Source organism: Oxyura jamaicensis, chromosome 8 (genome assembly GCF_011077185.1).
Source record: "Oxyura jamaicensis isolate SHBP4307 breed ruddy duck chromosome 8, BPBGC_Ojam_1.0, whole genome shotgun sequence".
In the NCBI taxonomy this organism is placed as follows: domain Eukaryota; kingdom Metazoa; phylum Chordata; class Aves; order Anseriformes; family Anatidae; genus Oxyura; species Oxyura jamaicensis.
The window spans coordinates 12951811-12957932 of record NC_048900.1 but is presented as its reverse complement, the minus strand read 5'-3'; positions in this window follow the sequence as shown (position 1 = coordinate 12957932).

Genomic DNA, 6122 nt, shown 5'->3' with positions numbered 1-6122 from the left:
TGATCCTTCCCCAAGGACCTTGAACTCCACCATTTCATGATCACTGCAGCCAAGGCTGCCCTTCATGTTCACATTTCCCACCACCCCCTCCTTGTTGGTGAGAATGAGGTCCAGCACAGCACCTCTCCTCGTTGTCTCCTCTATCACCTGGAAAAGGAAGTTGTCATCAATGTATTCCAGGAACCTCCTGAATTGTTTATGCCCTGCTGTGCTGTCCCTCTAACAGATATTGGGGTGGTAAAAGTCCCCCATGAGAACTGTAGTGTGTGAATATGAAGCTGTGGAAGTTTTACCCTCTCAGGCAGCCAAGCTCAACCACAGCTGCTCTCTCATTCCCTCTCCCCAAAGGAAAATAAGGAAAACTGAGAGAAAATATGATGAAAATAGAAAGAAGGGAAAAAGAAAAAGAAAATATATTTTAAAAAAAAAAAAAAAAAAAAAAAAAAAAAAAAAAAAAGGAGCTCACAGGTTGAGATAAAGACAGAAATTACTCAACAATTGCCATCATGGGCAAAACAGAATCAGCACAGGGAAAACAGAATAATTTATAGCCTATTAGTAACAGACTAGACCCCCTGAGTGGTGCAGGGGAACAGGGAAAGGGGGCTGCAGTCAATTCATGACTCTTTGTCTCTGCTGCTGCTCCACGGTCCCTCTCGGCCCCTGCTCCATGTGGGGTCCCTCCCACAGGATGCCATCCTTCCCAAACCGATCTTGCAGGGGCTTTCCACAGGCTTTAGAAGCGGGTCTGTGCAAATTTCGTGAAGTTCAACATAGTCAACTGTGAAGTCCTGCATCTGAGTCAAGGCAATCCCAAGCAGGAATACAAGCTGGGAAATGAGTGGATAGAGTGCAGCCGTAGAGAGAAGGACTTTGGAGGTAGAGGTGGATGAATAATTGCACGCAAGCTGGCAATGTGTGCATGTAGCCCAGAAACCTAGTCATGTCCTGGGATGCATCAAAACAAGCATGAGCAGCAGGCTGCGGGAGGTGAATCTCGCTGTCAACTCCACTGCCACAAGACTACACCTGGAGTATTGCATCCAGGTCATTGGATCCCAACACAAGAAAGATACAGACCTCTTAGAGCAGACACAGAGGAGGGCCACAAAGGGCCCTCAAAATGCAGCCCAGGACACAGTTTACTTCATCTTTCATTTTATTAGGTTTGTAGTTAGGAAAGGAAAACTCTTAGCCCTCTCTACCAAGAAATGGGTAGCTAGTGTAAAATTTTGCGTTTTTTTTCCATGAACCCTAATGAGAACAAGAAGCTTTATTTTGTCAAGAATAACTGATGGCAAAGTGATGAAAATGGCATCAACATTGTGAGATTTGACTTACAGTGAAACATTTGCATAATATTTGGAAAAACATTTCATTTTCTGGTAACTCAGTTTATCCAACTTTTCCCCCTGATCTCCCTTGTTTAGAGTTCCTTTTTATGTCACCTGCATCTGTGGGAAAATGGGAGCATGTAAATTCCATGGGCATTACGGTTAAAAAAAAAATGAAATAAAATGTAAATATCAATGGATCATTCCATCTTTTAAGACTATTGTACAGACTCAAAAGAAAATCTGCCAATTATAAATAATATCAGGACTTCAGCACTTTTTTATTTTTGCCTCAGTACTTAGTATCTTTTGAATCATTTAATTTAAACACAGAATACCCTTCTATAGAGCAGCACAGCACTGATCAATAAATAAATAATAATAATAATAAAAAGAATATACTGACAGTTAGCTAAACTCTTCCTAGAAAGTGAGAAATTAGTTAATTCTGGTTGCATCAAACTGAGGAAAACATCCTTTATGATGTCAGTGCAATGAAACATTACATTTTAATAAAGGCAGATAATGCACTACTTTCTCAGTTCTATGTTGTGAACAAGGACATAAAAAACAATTCACTATAACTGATTCAGGCCTTTTGAGAAAATACTGCCATTACTGAAGAGCAGTTCTAACTGCAGATAAATCATGGCATCTAAAATATGCTGGTTTGAAATAAAATTTTTGAAAAATAGTAATAAAAAAGCTTTTGCATGTGGCATGGTTTCATTAATATATTTTCTTCTGAAGCTTCTGAATCCCTTTTACTTCAAAGTCAAATGTTTCCCTAAACTTGAGACATAAAGTGTGTTTTTTCCATACCAAATTAGCTTAGAATTTGATTGCCTCCATTTAAAAGGACAGAAACAAGCCATTAATTGTAGGTTGAAATCTACAGTGTTGGAGCCATCAATACTTTTATCTCAATTCCTCCAACTAATCTAGTAAAATAAATCCTTACTCTTTTATTTTTGAGGTGGAACAAGATTTGTATTCTTTAACGTGAGGACAACATCTTAAATATCTGCAAGTTTCTAGATCCGGGAAAAGACTAGCTTAAAGTCAAATTTTCTTTAGATCCATAACAGCTCTTGAAGAATTTAGAAACAACACACCAGTTCCTGCAGTTGATATTTTTCTTTTACTGTTTCAAAAAGCAAAGTCAAAACAGAACCTGGAGATTATTAAGACATCTTTTTTAATATCAAAGTATACAGGGAGGGCAATAAAGAATGATCCTGTGGGGCTAAGCTCTTTTGTCAATAGCATATTAAACTATTGACAATATTGTAAATTCATCATTCTTTTCTCTTATTGCTAATAAGAAACATTTAATGTTTTGAAATTGAAGTGGAAGCAAGGAAGTATATACCAATGCATGTTCATTTTAAATTGACTTATTATAGCTTTGTACTACCTCATCATTCTCTCTCCAAATGCACTGACATATTTTCATTTCACTCTTACGTGCTGAATTACCTAGGAACTGGAGGAGAGTGGGAGAAACACACACATACACAGTTCTCCTTGCATGATTAGTGATCCAGGAATTAATTATCTCATAAAAATAATCTAGCCAAAAAAAAAAAAAAAAAAGTGACTAAAAAGTCACTGACATGAAAAATAAAAATTCAACAGCATAATTTGAAAAAAGCCAAAGATTGTTTCCTTATAGTGATAACTCACATACACACTCTATAGTATGCCACCTTCATTTCTTACCTTTGTAGCCATGACAGATGTAGAGAGACTATAAATGGAAGACTTAAATAATTAATTCATTTCTATTTTTTTGAAGAGTCATTTCCAGTGCATCTGTAGCAGTGGATCATATGCTGTGTAAAAATAATTAAAAAGAAAAAAAAAACAGTCCAACATAAATGAAAGCAAGGACTTTTCTACCTCAGTTTTGGTAAGGCCTTTGACATGGTCCTATATGACATCCTGATCTCCAAATTGGAGAGAGCTGGATTTGAAGGGTGGACCATTCAGAGGATGAAGAATTGGCTTGAAGGTCGCAACCAGTGAGTGGTGGTCAATGTCCAGGTGGACGTTGTGCGGAATAATTACCTGAGGTGACTTGGAAATTAAACTGATATTCACATTTTAAAGAAAATGTACATCATTGAAGAAGCTTTCTGGGTGGAGTGTAGCTGCACTACATAGAAGTTCCCTAGGCATCCAACCTTAGACATTAATCACACTTGGGGAACATGGTATGCTGACTCTAAGGAACAGCACAGAGTGTAGAGCAGAGTGGAGACACCACAGCTAGGCTCTGTGACAAGAGGGGGACTCGATTGCTCTTGTGCACACCAAGACCGATAAGCTGCGCATTTGCTACATTGGCCCAATGACCTGTCATGTTTTTGACAAAATTCTGTACTCTAGTGAACTTCAATACCATTTGCTCAAATTCTGTATTATGGCAACATTCAAAGGCCTCAGTCTTGCAAAAAGTGCTCTGGGAATCACCCACGTGCATAAAAATATCTAAGTGTATACATTAAGGATTAATGTCAGTCTTTACATATATGCCCACATGCTTTGTTGAATAGAGACTATTTTTTGCATGGACTTAAGTTCTTTTTTGAACTGTAGCCCTAAGTGACTGCAAAAGTCCTATATTCTTCCTATAAGAAGACATAATTTGATAATAAAATCCTGTTTTAACTAACTGTGGTTGGAAAAAATCTGACTGTGTTACTTTAGAAATATGGAGTTCCACTAAAATCATATCAAATGATATAGAGAGCAAACACAGCCAGTGTGGTAGAAGTTCTCAGCTGCAGCTACATCTATGCCTGGACTTTTGTCCATCAACACTAATGAGGTTCCCCAGAACCTCATTGTGAAAGATACTAAATAAGGACCAGCTGTTGACTCCCTTGAGTGTACGGAGGCTTTGAAAGAGATCTTGACCAATCTGAGGTCTGGGAAATCACCAAACATGAAGTTTTACAAGAGCAAGTGCTGGATGTTGCACCTGGGACATTGCAACCATGGATAAATGTTCTGACTAGGGGACAAGAAGGTGGAGAACAAGTTGATGGCAAATTGAATATGAGTCAAGAGTGTGCCCTGGCAGCCAAAAGGGACAATTGTATCCTGGGGTACTTTAAGCCCAGCATTGCCAGCAGGTTGAGGGAAATGATTTTCCCTCTCAACTCTTCACTGGTGCAGCCTCAGCTTGAGTAATATGTACAGATTTGGGCACCACAGTATAAGAAGGACATAAAACTATTAGAGATCATCCAAAGGAGAACTACAAAGATGGTGGAGGGTCTTGAGGACAAGACTTAGGAGGAATGGCTGAAATCACTTGGTTTGTTCAGCTTACAGAAGAAAAGACTGGGGTGCAACCTCAATATGGTCTGCAGCGTCTGCACAAGGGGTAGTGGAGAGGCAAGCATTGATCTCCTCTCTGGTGACCAGCAATAGGACCCATGGGAATGGCTGTGTCAGGGTAGAGTTAGGCTGGATATTAGGAAAAAGTCCTTCACAGAAAGGGTGTTCAAGCACTGGAACAGGTTCCTCCCAGGGAAGTGGTCAAAGCACCAAGCCTGTCTGAGTTCAAGAAAAGTTTGGACAAGGCTCTCAGACTTAGAGCTAGAGTTTTGGATTGCCCTGTGTCAGAGTCAGGAGTCAGACTCGATGATCTTTGAGGATCCCTTCCGATTTGGGATATTATATGATTCTATGATTCTATGATCTATAACTTCTACATTTTGCTTGATTGGTGGGGAAGGGAGAGATGAGTTTTACTACAGACACAACTCATCAAAAAGCATTATTATGAGCATAGTGGGATTTTAGGTTCAGTCAGGACAACAAATTTCAAAGCTTGCCAAAAATAACACACGGTCCTAGTGAGTTAATATGAGATTACATAAGAAATCTAAAATAATTTCTAAGCAGTTTACTCATAAAAATCTGGCATTTTCATCTATGAGTATAATTCTACTTCACAGCTAGAGAGAAAGGAACACTAAAGGAAGGAAAGGAGCACCCTTTGACTTTATTTTTGTAGGCAGTAAATTCATGGGCTGAGCTCAGTTAATAGAACATTTTATGGAATATTAAACAATTGTGTAGAGATACTCCACCTTAAGGATGTCTTTCTGTACTTTTCCCTGCCTTTTTTTTTTTTAATGCTTCCAGGGGAAAAAAAAAAAAGGAGAGAGAGACAGAGAAAAGTAAAAATAATTTAGTACTAAAGTGACAGAGTAGTCATCAGAGGCAAGAAGACCTGCAGTTTACTCAGTTCCCTTGTGAAGCTATAATTTGCTTGATTTGCTATATTGGTTTCATTAATTTATCCTGTAATCCATTCCCAAGGAGAACAGGATACATTATGCTATGTCAGCAAAATTCAGTGGAGCTGCATTTCATAACTAAGAAAATCTGAAATTCATCAGAATTTGCTACAGTTCATCATCCTCTCGAAACTTCATCTTTTAACAAAAACTGCATGTGAATTTGTGAATATAGGATGTCATGTTTATGCATTTTGCATCACACTACTTTGCAAGGATGGGATAAAACTGAGCAAGAAGAATTAATTAAAAAAAAAAAAAAAAATGTTTTTATCCATACATTGTGGCCTAACCCAGCTGGCAGCTAAACACCACACAGCCGTTCGCTCACCCTCCCCCCTCCCTCTCTGGGATGGGGGAGAGAAACGAGAAAAAACTGAAGCCTGTGAGTTGAGATAGAGACAGTTTATTAGGACAGAAAATAAAATAATAATAATAATAATAATAATAATAATAATAATAATAATAATAA